We start from the raw sequence: 12,896 nt of genomic DNA on the forward strand, positions 1-12,896 counted from the left end.
GGAAATGAGAATATTCAAGAGGGTAGGATAGATTTTATGATTCAATCCTTCTATCTTTATGGGTTAAGAAGCTATGAACTTCTATGTTGATATCCGAGGGAAGCATAGTAATAGGTGTAATCCTGTGTAAGGACAACGTAGGTTCAAATCTAATTGATCACATTTAGGTACATTTTTTAGTCCTAAGCCGGTTATCTATTGCAAGAGAGAACCGGCAACCTTCTACAAATATTAGACAATTGAGAAATAAGAATTGGTAAACCATATGTATTCAAGAGATCTTACAAAGAAACCAAAACTCCTAGAACCTCCCTTTATCATAACTCAAACCCCAAACTCTTGTTTGTTAATCTTTCATTTTAGATTTATTTTTCATCCTTAGCATTTGAAACCAATTGATTAGTTGTTTAGCTAATTCGCTTTGAGATATTTCTAGTGCTTATTCCAGTCCTTGTGGATACGATAATCTTTTATATTACTTGCGACATTTCCGTACACTTACGGGTTAATAGAAAGCTTTAGTTAAAAGAGGGTGATGAAAAATCTTGCTAGAAAAAAGAAATCTATATTCTTTCAACTTGAGTATTGGAAATATCTGCATGTTTGACATGTTCTTGATGTGATACACATTGAAAAAAATATTTGTGAAAGTCTCATTGGTACGTTCTTGACATTCTAGGAAAAATAAAGGATGGAGTAACAGCAAAACTAGACCTCATGGAGATGCATCTGAAGATTGATTTGGCACCAAAGATGGGGGAGAAGAGAACGTATTTACCAATAGCCTGTTATACACTATGTAAGGCTAAAAAAGAAAAATTTTCAAGTCTTTGTTTGGAATAAAGGTCCCTACATGTTACTCATCCAATGTTCAAAACCTTGTGTCGATGAAGAACTTGAAACTTGTTGGCCTAAGTCGCATGACTATCACACTTTGATGCAATAATTGCTTTCAATGGTCATCCAAGGTATTTTACCTAAACATGTTAGAGATAATATCACTCAGTTGTGTGCCTTCTTCAATGTGCTATATAATAAAGTGATAGATATTTCAAAGTTGGATGATTTGCAAAGAGAGATTGTGATGCTATTATGTTTACTTGAAAAATAATTTTCCTCATCTTGTTTTGATATAATGATTCATTTAACTGTTCATCTTGTACAGGAGATCAAATTGTGCTGAATGATTTGGTATAGACATATGTACCCATTTGAAAGATTCATGAAGATCTTGAAAGACTATGTGTGAAATCGCAATTGGCCTGAAGGGTATATAGACAAAAGTTATATTACTAAAGCGACTTCTTGCACTTTTCTTACATTCAATTGGTTAACTTATTCCTAATCATTTCATCAAGGAATACATGGCATTTTTTAATATACAATTTTTGCATAAGGCTAAGTCCAAAATGTAGGTGCAGCGGAGGCCGACAAGAGGGGGGTGAATTGCTTCTGAAAAAAAAATAAAACTATACCCTCCTCAGATTTTAACTCAAGTAGTGCAATAGCAATAATGAAAATAAAACAACAAAGAAATAGGAAGACAGGAATTTAACCTGGTTACAACCAAGAGGGTTGTTAATCTAGGGCAGTGAAGAGCGCACTAGAAAAAGTCTCCTTTACTGAAGACGGAGAAGCCTTTTACACTCTAATAGCTCAGAACTATTGCTAGGAATTGATTACAGAGTTGATTGAATAATCGTTATTGAATTCCTAGCTCCAGGGGTCTTTAAATAGCCTCTTGAAATTTGATCTCGAGGGTCCAAGACGCCTCCAATAAAGGTCCAAGGTGCCTCCAAGGGGTGAGCGGATAAAACTTTATCCGCAGCTTGAAACGGTCATTTTGACCAGTTGGAGGTGCCTCCAACAAGACTGGAGGCGCCTTCAAGTTGGAGGCGCCTCCAAGCCTAATGGAGGCACCTCCAAGCTGGCAGGCTGCTTTTCCAACTTCCTTGCTTCAGCTTCCGATGCTCCGTTCTTTTGGGTGATTTCGGCCAACCGAAATAGGGCTCACCCGAACCCAATTTCTGGCCTTCTTCTCGAGCAGTCTTCCTCCCCGGCTTAACATCCCTCGAACACCGTGCACATTCTTCTCGCCCACCGGTGTACTCTTCTGCAGCTCTCTCATCCTTCGGACGCACCGAGCCCGTCGGCTCCCTTCCCGTGCCGTCCTTCTCGCTAGCTGCGTGTTCCGCTCAACTTCCTACGCTCCTAAGTTCCTGCACACTTAGATACAAGGATCAAACACAAGCAGAACCTAACCAACTTGGTAAGATTGTCAAAGTAATTTTTTTTTAAAAAAAAAATCCAAGCAAGATTGTCAAAATAATTTTAAAGAAAAATTTTTTAAGAAAGATTGTCAAAATAATTTTAAAGAAAAATTTCCTAAATAAGATTTTCAAAGATATTTTAAAGAAAAAATTTCTAAAGAAGATTTTCAAGCTAATTTTAAAGACAAATTTTCCTAGGAAAAATTTTCAAATTAATTTTAAAAAAAAATCTAAGAGAGATTTTCAAAGTAATATTAAAGAAAAATTTTTCTAAGAAAAAAATTTTCAAAGTAATTTTAAAGAAAATTTTTCTAAGAAGGATTTTTAAATTAATTTTAAAGAAAAATTGTTAAAGTAATTTTAAAGAAAATTTTTCTAAGAAAGATTTTTAAAATAATTTTTAAGAAGAATTTTCCTAAAAACTATTTTTAAATTAATTTTAAAGAAAAATTTTCTAAACAAGATTTTCAAAGTAATTTTAAAGAAAAAGTTTTCAAAACAAAATGCTTTCAAAATTTTTAGGTAAACATTTCCAAAAAAATTTTAGTAAATATTTTCATAAAAATTTTAAGTAAGACACATTTTCACAATAATTTTAAGAATACCGATTCAAAATAATTTTCCAAGTTTTAAAAGTTATCTGATTTTTCAAGAACTTTCAAAATTATCTATTTTCAAAACAAATTTTAAAACATTTTTAAATTGTCCAAGTAAATCCTCCCTTTTGACCTGATATTATTAAAAAATAATATTTATCTAAAAATTATCATTAAATGTCTAACTGTTAGTTACTAACTAACTATTAAAAGATAGTAGTGTTTACTTGGTTTGTCAAGTTAAGTAATAATGTCTAGTTAAAAATTTATTTAAAAAGGACTACTTAACTTAATCAATGTATTGTTGTATTTATAGCGCAGACTTATTTTAATGTATTAATATAAGCATCTGAAGTCTAGGCAAAATACCTACGTATTTCACTCCATTTTATGTTCTTGAATATACAATCAAGATAGACCTAGTATGTTTATGAGATACTCATTCCCTAGATCTATAGGATCATGCTTTCTATGGGTTCGATCTAGACAAAGGCAAAATAATTTTTGTAACACTAGAGAAATGAGAAATTTTTAGAAAATATAAAAATTAGCTTAGAATTTGAAAATAATTTAAAGAAATATACTCCCCCTTAACCTAAGGATATACTTATGATTATTTGTAATTTTATTTAATTTAAATTTGATCGATCCTTATTCATTTCACCCTATCTATATTTTCAATCAGGAAATCCTATAATTTTATGAGATGAGTTAAGTTGAATTTCAAGGTTTGGTTTAACTTGTGTTAGATTTAAATTTAGCTTTGAGTTCAACAAATAGACATTCTTTGGACAAACGTCTAAGCTGTGGTGAGTCACTAAGACATCATTAGAGTAATCACGCCTTTAAATTTTTTTTCAAATATCCTACCCACTGAACTTAGTGCAAAACTTTGGTTTAACCAGCTAGGATTAGTAAGGGGTAGCTTCGATTAGTTCCACTAAGACAAATGCATCAGGTCGAAGCCATATCTTCCTAGACATGGATAGATAGAGCTTTCCTAACATTCAACACTTCTCCAATATTATTTGTCAAGTTAATCTTTTGTCCCTAATTAAACTAGTCTTAATTACCCAGTCAGGTAAGTTATTATTTTGATGTGCTCACAAATTTGGAATCTCCTCCTAAATTATATAACTTTTATTTTATTTTATTTAATCTTAATTACATTTTAGTTAAGGTTTAATTAATATTTAATTAATTATATTTTAAGTTCAATTTAAATTTTTTATTTTGAATTAATTAACTTGATTAAATTATCCTTCTTTAGAAAAGTGTACTTAAGATTTAAATTTTCTTTTAATTTTTAATTTATTAAATTATTTAAATTATTTTTTTTTAAATGTTTATTTTTTTATTAATTATTAATTTTGAAATATGATATAGTTTTGATTTTATCAAATTAGTTTTATCTATAGGTTTATTCTTAAGATTTAAATTCTTATTTATTAAATTATTTTTATTTTGGATAGAAATTTCTAAATTAACATTATCTAGATTATCAAATATTTTATTAAAAAATTATTAATTTTATAGAAATCAATATTGACTTCGTCATTTTTATCATTTGAATTTTCAAATCTATTTAAGTATAAATTTTTGTAATTATTTGAATTTTTAAGATTATTATTTATTTATTTAAATTCAAATTGAGATTTGGCGAATTACTTAAATTATATATTTTTTTATTAATTAGTTTATTTAATTTTAGATTTTATGATTTAATTAAATCTAAATTGTTTAATATGTTTATAGGAGTATTTTAATAAATATCTAAATCATCATGCATATTTATAGAAAAATTTTCTAAACTATTGTGTACATTATTTAAAGTGCTACTAACAGTGATATTTTGGTGAATATTACTAACTTTAAGCACAACCCCTAATTCTGTAGGCTTCTCCGTTAGATTTAACTTGAGTCTGAATTCATTTTTGTCTTGTTCCTCCAGCTTCAACAACTCATGAAGCTTGGTCAAGCAAGTCCAAAACTCATGGACATCTTTGACCTTTCCTATCCTTCATGTAACTTTACTAAGTAATAAATTTGAAATTAACTTTATTTTCTTTTGGTTTGCTTCGGTTCTGAGAAGATTGCTTCAATGCCATGCCACCATCGAAGTCGTTCATCAAGATGAAGTTTTCCATTTCCATCCTCCATAAATTGAATTTGTTCTTCTTGTATATCTCGTATGGAGGTGGTTGGTTGACGTTCCGCTCGAGCGTCTCTTTGTGCTCCATTTCACTTACACAACACAATTTTATAGAGAAATTCCAAGATTATATCTTGAGGTAAGTAGTGTGAGAGGATGATAAGTATAAAAAGAAACTCGATTGGTGTTGCACCAATTAAGAGCATTTTGCAACGCGAAAAGCTTGTCCAAAAGAGGTGATTGCACCAATTTGAACTAGGTCAAAAATCTTAAATCAAACGAGAAAAAAAGGAAGAAAACAAGAGAACCCCCCCTCCCTCTTACTTGATTGGTGGTTACACTAATTCAAAGTGGTACCTCACTCTGATACCATTTGTTGGATCGTAAAGACGCTAGAGGGGGGAGGGTGAATAGCGTTCGTTGCTTTTATGAAAGTCGAGATTACGCAACAGAAAAGAATCATGAAAATACAAACGCTAACACAAGTAGTTTTACTTAGTTTAGAGCCTTTCATTATTCCTATTTCAAGGCCCACACTCGTTGAATACTTTCGTTGGGAAATCACTATCAGTTCAAAATTAAATTACAAACTTTAAGTATACGAGCTGCAAAATGTAAGATTGCCTACAAGAAGAAAGTAGGAATAGAATTCCTTAATCGTAGGTTGTCAGAGCAGCTTTTCAGGATCGTTGGAGCCTTCTTAGAGTAGCGCGCAAGAACAAAAGTCGTAGCAATTGTTATATAGAAGTTCTTGGTCGAAGGTTGCTTTTATAGCCTCGTCTGGGCACCTGGATCCCTTCTTGGGTGCTTGGACTGTGCTGACGTGGCGATCTCTCATTAAAACTTCATCCTCAAAGTTTATCCACCTCCGGGAGCCTGGATCGTTGACGAGGGTGTTCGACAAGTCATCGCACTCCAACTCAGTTTCTGGATGAATTTTCTGGTCTGAGTGCCTCGACCAACTCTGGACGCCGAGACCGCTAGGGTACCTGGCCAAGCACCTATTCGGGCGAATCTAGTCTGGGCACCCAGATCCCATCCGAGCACCAAGATCCCTTCCGGGTGCCTAGATCCCTTCCGATCACTAGGACACCTCTTTTTCACACTTCTTTTCCTAAAAAAATAAGTTAGTCTAGGCAACCAAAGCATGTTTATCTTGTAAAGTAAAGTTAGCACAATAAGATAGTAGTATTAATTAGATTCTGTCTCCCCAAGATTAGAATCTATTCAAGGTCTCAGCTTAGGTTTCCCAAATAGACCTAAGCAGGACCGAAGCCTACTGTTCCCTCAACTGGGAATGCGTCCTTACTGGACCTCTCCTCCAGTAGTTTACATTTTATTTCCAACTACAGTCGTTTGACTTACCTTTGACCCACCAGGTCATCTCACTAGTTGTCAGACCTAACTAGACTTCGATCGGTTGTCAAGTCCCGCGGACCTAATCAGTGTCACGCCCCCAAAGGAGTCCCTGTCCGAAGGAATTTCGGCAGCATCTCCCCTGTACGGGGGACAATCTGAAACATTACTACATACAAAATATACATCAGCCACACTCGGCTGGAATATATGCACAAATAGAAACAACATAACACGAAGTTTAATATACTCAGCCTACCCGGCTGGACAAAATGAAATAATGCATAACCACCATCTATAACCATCAGCCTAAACGACTGGAACAAAATAGAAACACACACAACGGAAGACAGAATGATAAATACTCAGCCGTCACGGCTGGATGTAAACGCAGCGGAAATCACAAAAAGGGAACAAATGTATGACCAACAAAGTCACTAACTAACTTACCTGCAACCACCAGACTAGACTCCAAAATCCATATCGAAGCATACAATACCAAGTTCACAAAAACCAAAACATAAATAGCGGTTGCAACCAAAACCAGAAAAAGAAACTATCCTCGGATGTGTCGTGGGACTGACAGCTGGGACTCTCCAAGCATCCATGACTCACCTACTGCTACCTGGCGGAAGAAAACCAATTTGCGAGGTGGTGAGTATTGAAACTCAGCGGGTATAGAAAGATAGTGCATGAATATAACATACAACTAGGAAGTGAGCCAAGAGTATACAGTCTCATAAAGGAATAGTAGACACTAAAATAAAGTCATAATAAATGCTCATACCTGAAACCATATCCTATGCTAGATATAGTAGGTCAGAACTGGTACTAAACTGCTACAGTACTGCTCATACTATAGAGGTAATAAGCAAGATATATACATATTTCCAATGACTAAACGTCTACAATGAGAATATATCTCAACCTAAGACAACATATCAGCATACGTGAACCACAGCAAGAAACAACGGCAGCATAAATATACCACATCAGCATAAGTAAGCAATGATAACATAAGTAAACAGCAGCAGCCAAAGCAGGCATAATAACAGCGTATGCACGGATGGTCACCCCGTCCACCTCTCTGCACCATGACCCCTGTATGGTCGAGAGGCCGGATCAATGACAACTGTACCACCCAAAGGCCGCCACTCCCGCGAGTGACCGGATGGACAGGTGCTGAGTAGCTAACTAGCTACACAGCGAAGGGGGTCTCTGCTGCTCGCAACTCCAGCTACCACTACCCACGCGTGGCCGAGTGCAGCACGACAGGACAAGCGACATCAACTCCAGCTACCACTCTCTCGAGTGGCCGAGGATGCGGCATGCATGCAATGACATGATGAATAATGCAACAGTCATCATATATATATAAGCAGAAATAGGTATGCTACATGAAGCCAGCATGCTCAATATCGTACATAAATAAGCAACAGTCAAAACCTACAAACATGGTATCTAATATCTGCTAATTATCATGGACAACCACAAGAGACTGTATAGATATGGAAACGAATATCTCAAAGATCACGTGGAAGTATCAAGCGCAGGAAAAATAAGAGTGGAGTCAAGGTAAACAGTCCTTATCCAAAATATTTCATGCACCAAGGTCAAAGTACTAAAAGAAACAAAGCAAGAAGTACCCGCCTTTATATGTAGATCGTGTCAACCGTCTTCAATCAACGTCCTGCAAATCACGTGATATACAATTTAGCTAATCATGTTATACATCAACTAACTAAACCTAGTTCCCAAAACTGATAAGGTAACTCTCTATCGCGATGATTATTAATCAACACTAATCGTCGGTTTACCTTGATTAATCCAACCAGTAAATCCTTAATTAAAAATCCACACCATCTGAATCTATCCCAAGAGAAATCAGAATCACTAAAGGCAGAGACTAAATCACAGAACTTAAATTAGCTATAAGGAATTAAAGTATGACCACACAAATTCGGCAACCTCACATGACATAAGGAACAATCAACATTTGAATTCATTACAGAACCGCAACAGATCGAACTAAAGTCTCCATTTGCCAAAGGAACAGATCTACTTCTGCCAAGGCATAGGCAATCACAAGTTAACGAAAACATTCGTGAACCCAAAACTGTCAATGGACTAAAACTGCACAGAGAGCAAATCAACACTATCAAGAACAGCAACTGAAACACCGAGGTAAAAAATATCATGGATTTAGCCTTCCATCGTCCATCCGAAACTTCCGAAAACTCAAGGAGAAAACAGATTGTTCTTAAAATTGACTCGGCAACCTCAAGAAACCAAAAACAAAATTCAGAAATCCACAAAGATCAACACGCAGCTTCCATCTCTATCTAATCTCTCAGTAGGCATTCAAGCAAACAGGTAGCATTCAAATGGCTCGGTGAATTTCTAGAAATCATATGCACCAAATGAGGATTGCACTAACACCTTAAGACGAATCAAACTCCACAGAGGAAACTCGAATCAAAACCAACACCCCGTCGAACCTTTAACCCAAAAAATAATCACCATAGAAGGTACCACAAAGTCTAGCCATTCCATTCCCAGTTGCAAACGCTGAAATCCATTGCGAATACTCAGAACAACCATTCGGACATCATGGGCAAGCCGATCGACACCTCCTAGCTACTCATCCCTTACTTCACAGATCTTATACCGTCATAGAAGAGGGTACTTACTGGCTAGCCCTCGTCGTGGCCGGAGGTGGCAGTGGATCGGGCGGTCGGTGCTAGGGCAGAGAGGAGAGGTCGTCGCCTGTGCTGCTCGCGTGCAAGGAAGGGAGGGGACCGACAGCTGGGCTCGTCTCGGGTGCTGGCATGAGGAGGAGAGGGAGTCGGCGCATGAGGGCTCGGGGAGGCGGCGTCGTGGGCTGGCTGGGGAAAGATACAGCGGTGAAGGAGAAGAGGGAGATTAGGTTTTTATATAATTTTGAACTTAGGCTTAGGGAAATTAAAATCTTTTTCTCAATCAACTCCCTAATAAATAGGTATTCCAAATAGACCTTTTCCAAAGTCTATAATTTTATCCCCTCAAAATACGCCCTACGGAATCCGATTAAATCCCCAAAAATTTCTAAAAATTCCCAAAAATCCCATTAAGGCTATTAGCCTATTAAACCTTATTATTTAATTATTATTTGGTTCGGTATTTTACATTCTCCTCCACTAATAAAAATTTGGTCCCCAAATTTACTACTCAACTCAGGGAATCATCATCCGAGGGTAACAACCAAATAACACACCCATATACTAGTTCATCATAGTATCATGATCAAATCCTTGCTCGAAACGGACGCTTTTGTGGGTTATGAGCTCACCCTGCCTCCACTGCGCCACTCTGATATTCTACCTTCGCTTGTCGACACACAGAGAATCAAACTTCAAAGTTCACAATATCAACCTCTGCATTTTCCCTTTCCATAATTGCTATATATACAGGGAGTCTTAGACCTATGAAAGAGTAAGTCGGTCTCCTACTGATCAGGCTAATTAGAGTAAATCAGTCCTCTGCTGGCCAAACCAACGCGAGTCAATCGATACTCTATACATCGGGTCCATAAAAATATATAGGGCACTGTAAACTTAAATAGCAATATCAAGGACTCCTCATGTTCGTACAACAAACATACCCAAAAATAAGATCACTGACACAAAGTCTGTAATCTAACCTTCAATTACAATTGCCAACTTCATAAATATCAAGGCATTATACTCTTTAAGTTACTATCAACATCAAAGACTAAATAATAGACCATCAAGTCTAATATCCACTAATAGATCATCAAAAGACAACTAACAGATCATTAAAGGACAACATATCACCATATCTGATCTAACTAATGATTGACACTACAAATCATACATGATATAAACACATGGTACCAACAACTAAAAACACACATGGCATAAACAACTACCCGAGTACTAGCAAAAGTGTATGATAGCGGTATACCACATACCTCCTATAGCTTGGAGATTCCTGCCGCTGCCTGGTCCCACAACTCGAGAGTCACATCGAAGGATCAGCTTACAAAGGGAAAACAAAACAATCGGAACACCGAAAATCATAAATCGAAACAAGATCCAAATTTCAAAAACAAAACACAGCATTTGACTCGAACCATGCTCTGATACCATTAAATTGGTATCAGATAAACTCGAAAATCCACAATACGAAAAATGACATCGCAAACCTAGCTCTGATACCACTAAATTGGTATCAGACTAACTCAAAGAATCCAAAACGAAAAGCAAGTATTGCAAACCCACTCTGATACCAAAAATTGGTATCAGATTAACTCGAAAATAATCATAAATTAAAACAAGATCAAAACTGCTCTGATACCACTAAATTGGTATCAGATTAATTCAAAAATACACCACGCAAAAACAAACAGACATCGTATACCTGCTCTGATACCACTAAATTGTCACGCCCCAGAGGAGTCCCTGTCCGAAGGAATTTCGGCAGCATCTCCCCTGTACGGGGGACAATCTGAAACATTACTACATACAAAATATACATCAGCCACATTCGGCTGGAATATATATACCATAGAAAATGGAAACAACATAACCATGCAATTTAATATACTCAGCCTACCCGGCTGGACAACAATGAAATAACGCATAACCACCATCTATAACCATCAGCCTAAACGGCTGGAACAAAATAGAAACACACACAACGGAAGACAGAACGATAAATACTCAGCCCTCACGGCTGGATGTAAACGCAGCGGAAATCACAAAAAGGGAACAAATGTATGACCAACAAAGTCACTAACTAACTTACCTGCAACCACCAGACTAGACTCCAAAATCCATATCGAAGCATACAATACCAAGTTCACAAAAACCAAAACATAAATAGCGGTTGCAACCAAAACCAGAAAAAGAAACTATCCTCGGATGTGTCGTGGGACTGACAGCTGGGACTCTCCAAGCATCCATGACTCACCTACTGCTACCTGGCGGAAGAAAACCAATTTGCGAGGTGGTGAGTATTGAAACTCAGCGGGTATAGAAAGATAGTGCATGAATATAACATACAACTAGGAAGTGAGCCAAGAGTATACAGTCTCATAAAGGAATAGTAGACACTAAAATAAAGTCATAATAAATGCTCATACCTGAAACCATATCCTATGCTAGATATAGTAGGTCAGAACTGGTATTAAACTTACAGAGGTAATAAGCAAGATATATACATATTTCCAATGACTAAACGTCTACAATGAGAATATATCGCAACCTAAGACAACATATCAGCATACGTGAACCACAGCAAAAAACAACGGCAGCATAAATATACCACATCAGCATAAGTAAGCAATGATAACATAAGTAAACAGCAGCAGCCAAAGCAGGCATAATAACAGCGTATGCACGGATGGTCACCCCGCCCACCTCTCTGCACCATGACCCCTGTATGGTCGAGAGGCCGGATCAATGACAACTGTACCACCCAAAGGCCGCCACTCCCGCGAGTGACCGGATGGACAGGTGCTGAGTAGCTAACTAGCTACACAGCGAAGGGGGTCCCTGCTGCTCGCAACTCCAACTACCACTACCCACGCGTGGCCGAGTGCGACACGACAGGACAAGCGACATCAACTACAGCTACCACTCTCTTGAGTGGCCGAGGATGCGGCATGCATGCAATGACATGATGAATAATGCAACAGTCATCATATATATATATAAGCAGAAACAGGTATGCTACATGAAGCCAGCATGCTCAATATCGTACATAAATAAGCAACAGTCAAAACCTACAAACATGGTATCTAATATCTGCTAATTATCATGGACAACCACAAGAGACTGTATAGATATGGAAACGAATATCTCAAAGATCACGTGGAAGTATCAAGCGCAGGAAAAATAAGAGTGGAGTCAAGGCAAACAGTTCTTATCCAAAATAGTTCATGCACCAAGGTCAAAGTACTAAAAGAAACAAAGCAAGAAGTACCCGCCTTTATATGTAGATCGTGTCAACCGTCTTCAATCAACGTCCTGCAAATCACGTGATATACAATTTAGCTAATCATGTTATACATCAACTAACTAAACCTAGTTCCCAAAACTGATAAGGTAACTCTTTATCGCGATGATTATTAATCAACGCTAATCGTCGGTTTACCTTGATTAATCCAACCAGTAAATCCTTAATTAAAAATCCACACCATCTGAATCTATCCTAAGAGAAATCAGAATCACTAAAGGCAGAGACTAAATCACAGAACTTAAATTAGCTATAAGGAATTAAAGTATGACCACACAAATCCGGCAACCTCACATGACATAAGGAACAATCAACATTTGAATTCATTACAGAACCGCAACAGATCGAACTAAAGTCTCCATTTGCCAAAGGAACAGATCTACTTCTGCCAAGGCATAGGCAATCACAAGGTAACGAAAACATTCGTGAACCCAAAACTGTCAATGAACTAAAACTGCACAGAGAGCAAATCAACACTATCAAGAACAGCAACAAAAACGCCGA

The sequence above is a fragment of the Zingiber officinale genome, chromosome 9A, assembly GCF_018446385.1.
Source record: "Zingiber officinale cultivar Zhangliang chromosome 9A, Zo_v1.1, whole genome shotgun sequence".
NCBI classification, from domain to species: domain Eukaryota; kingdom Viridiplantae; phylum Streptophyta; class Magnoliopsida; order Zingiberales; family Zingiberaceae; genus Zingiber; species Zingiber officinale.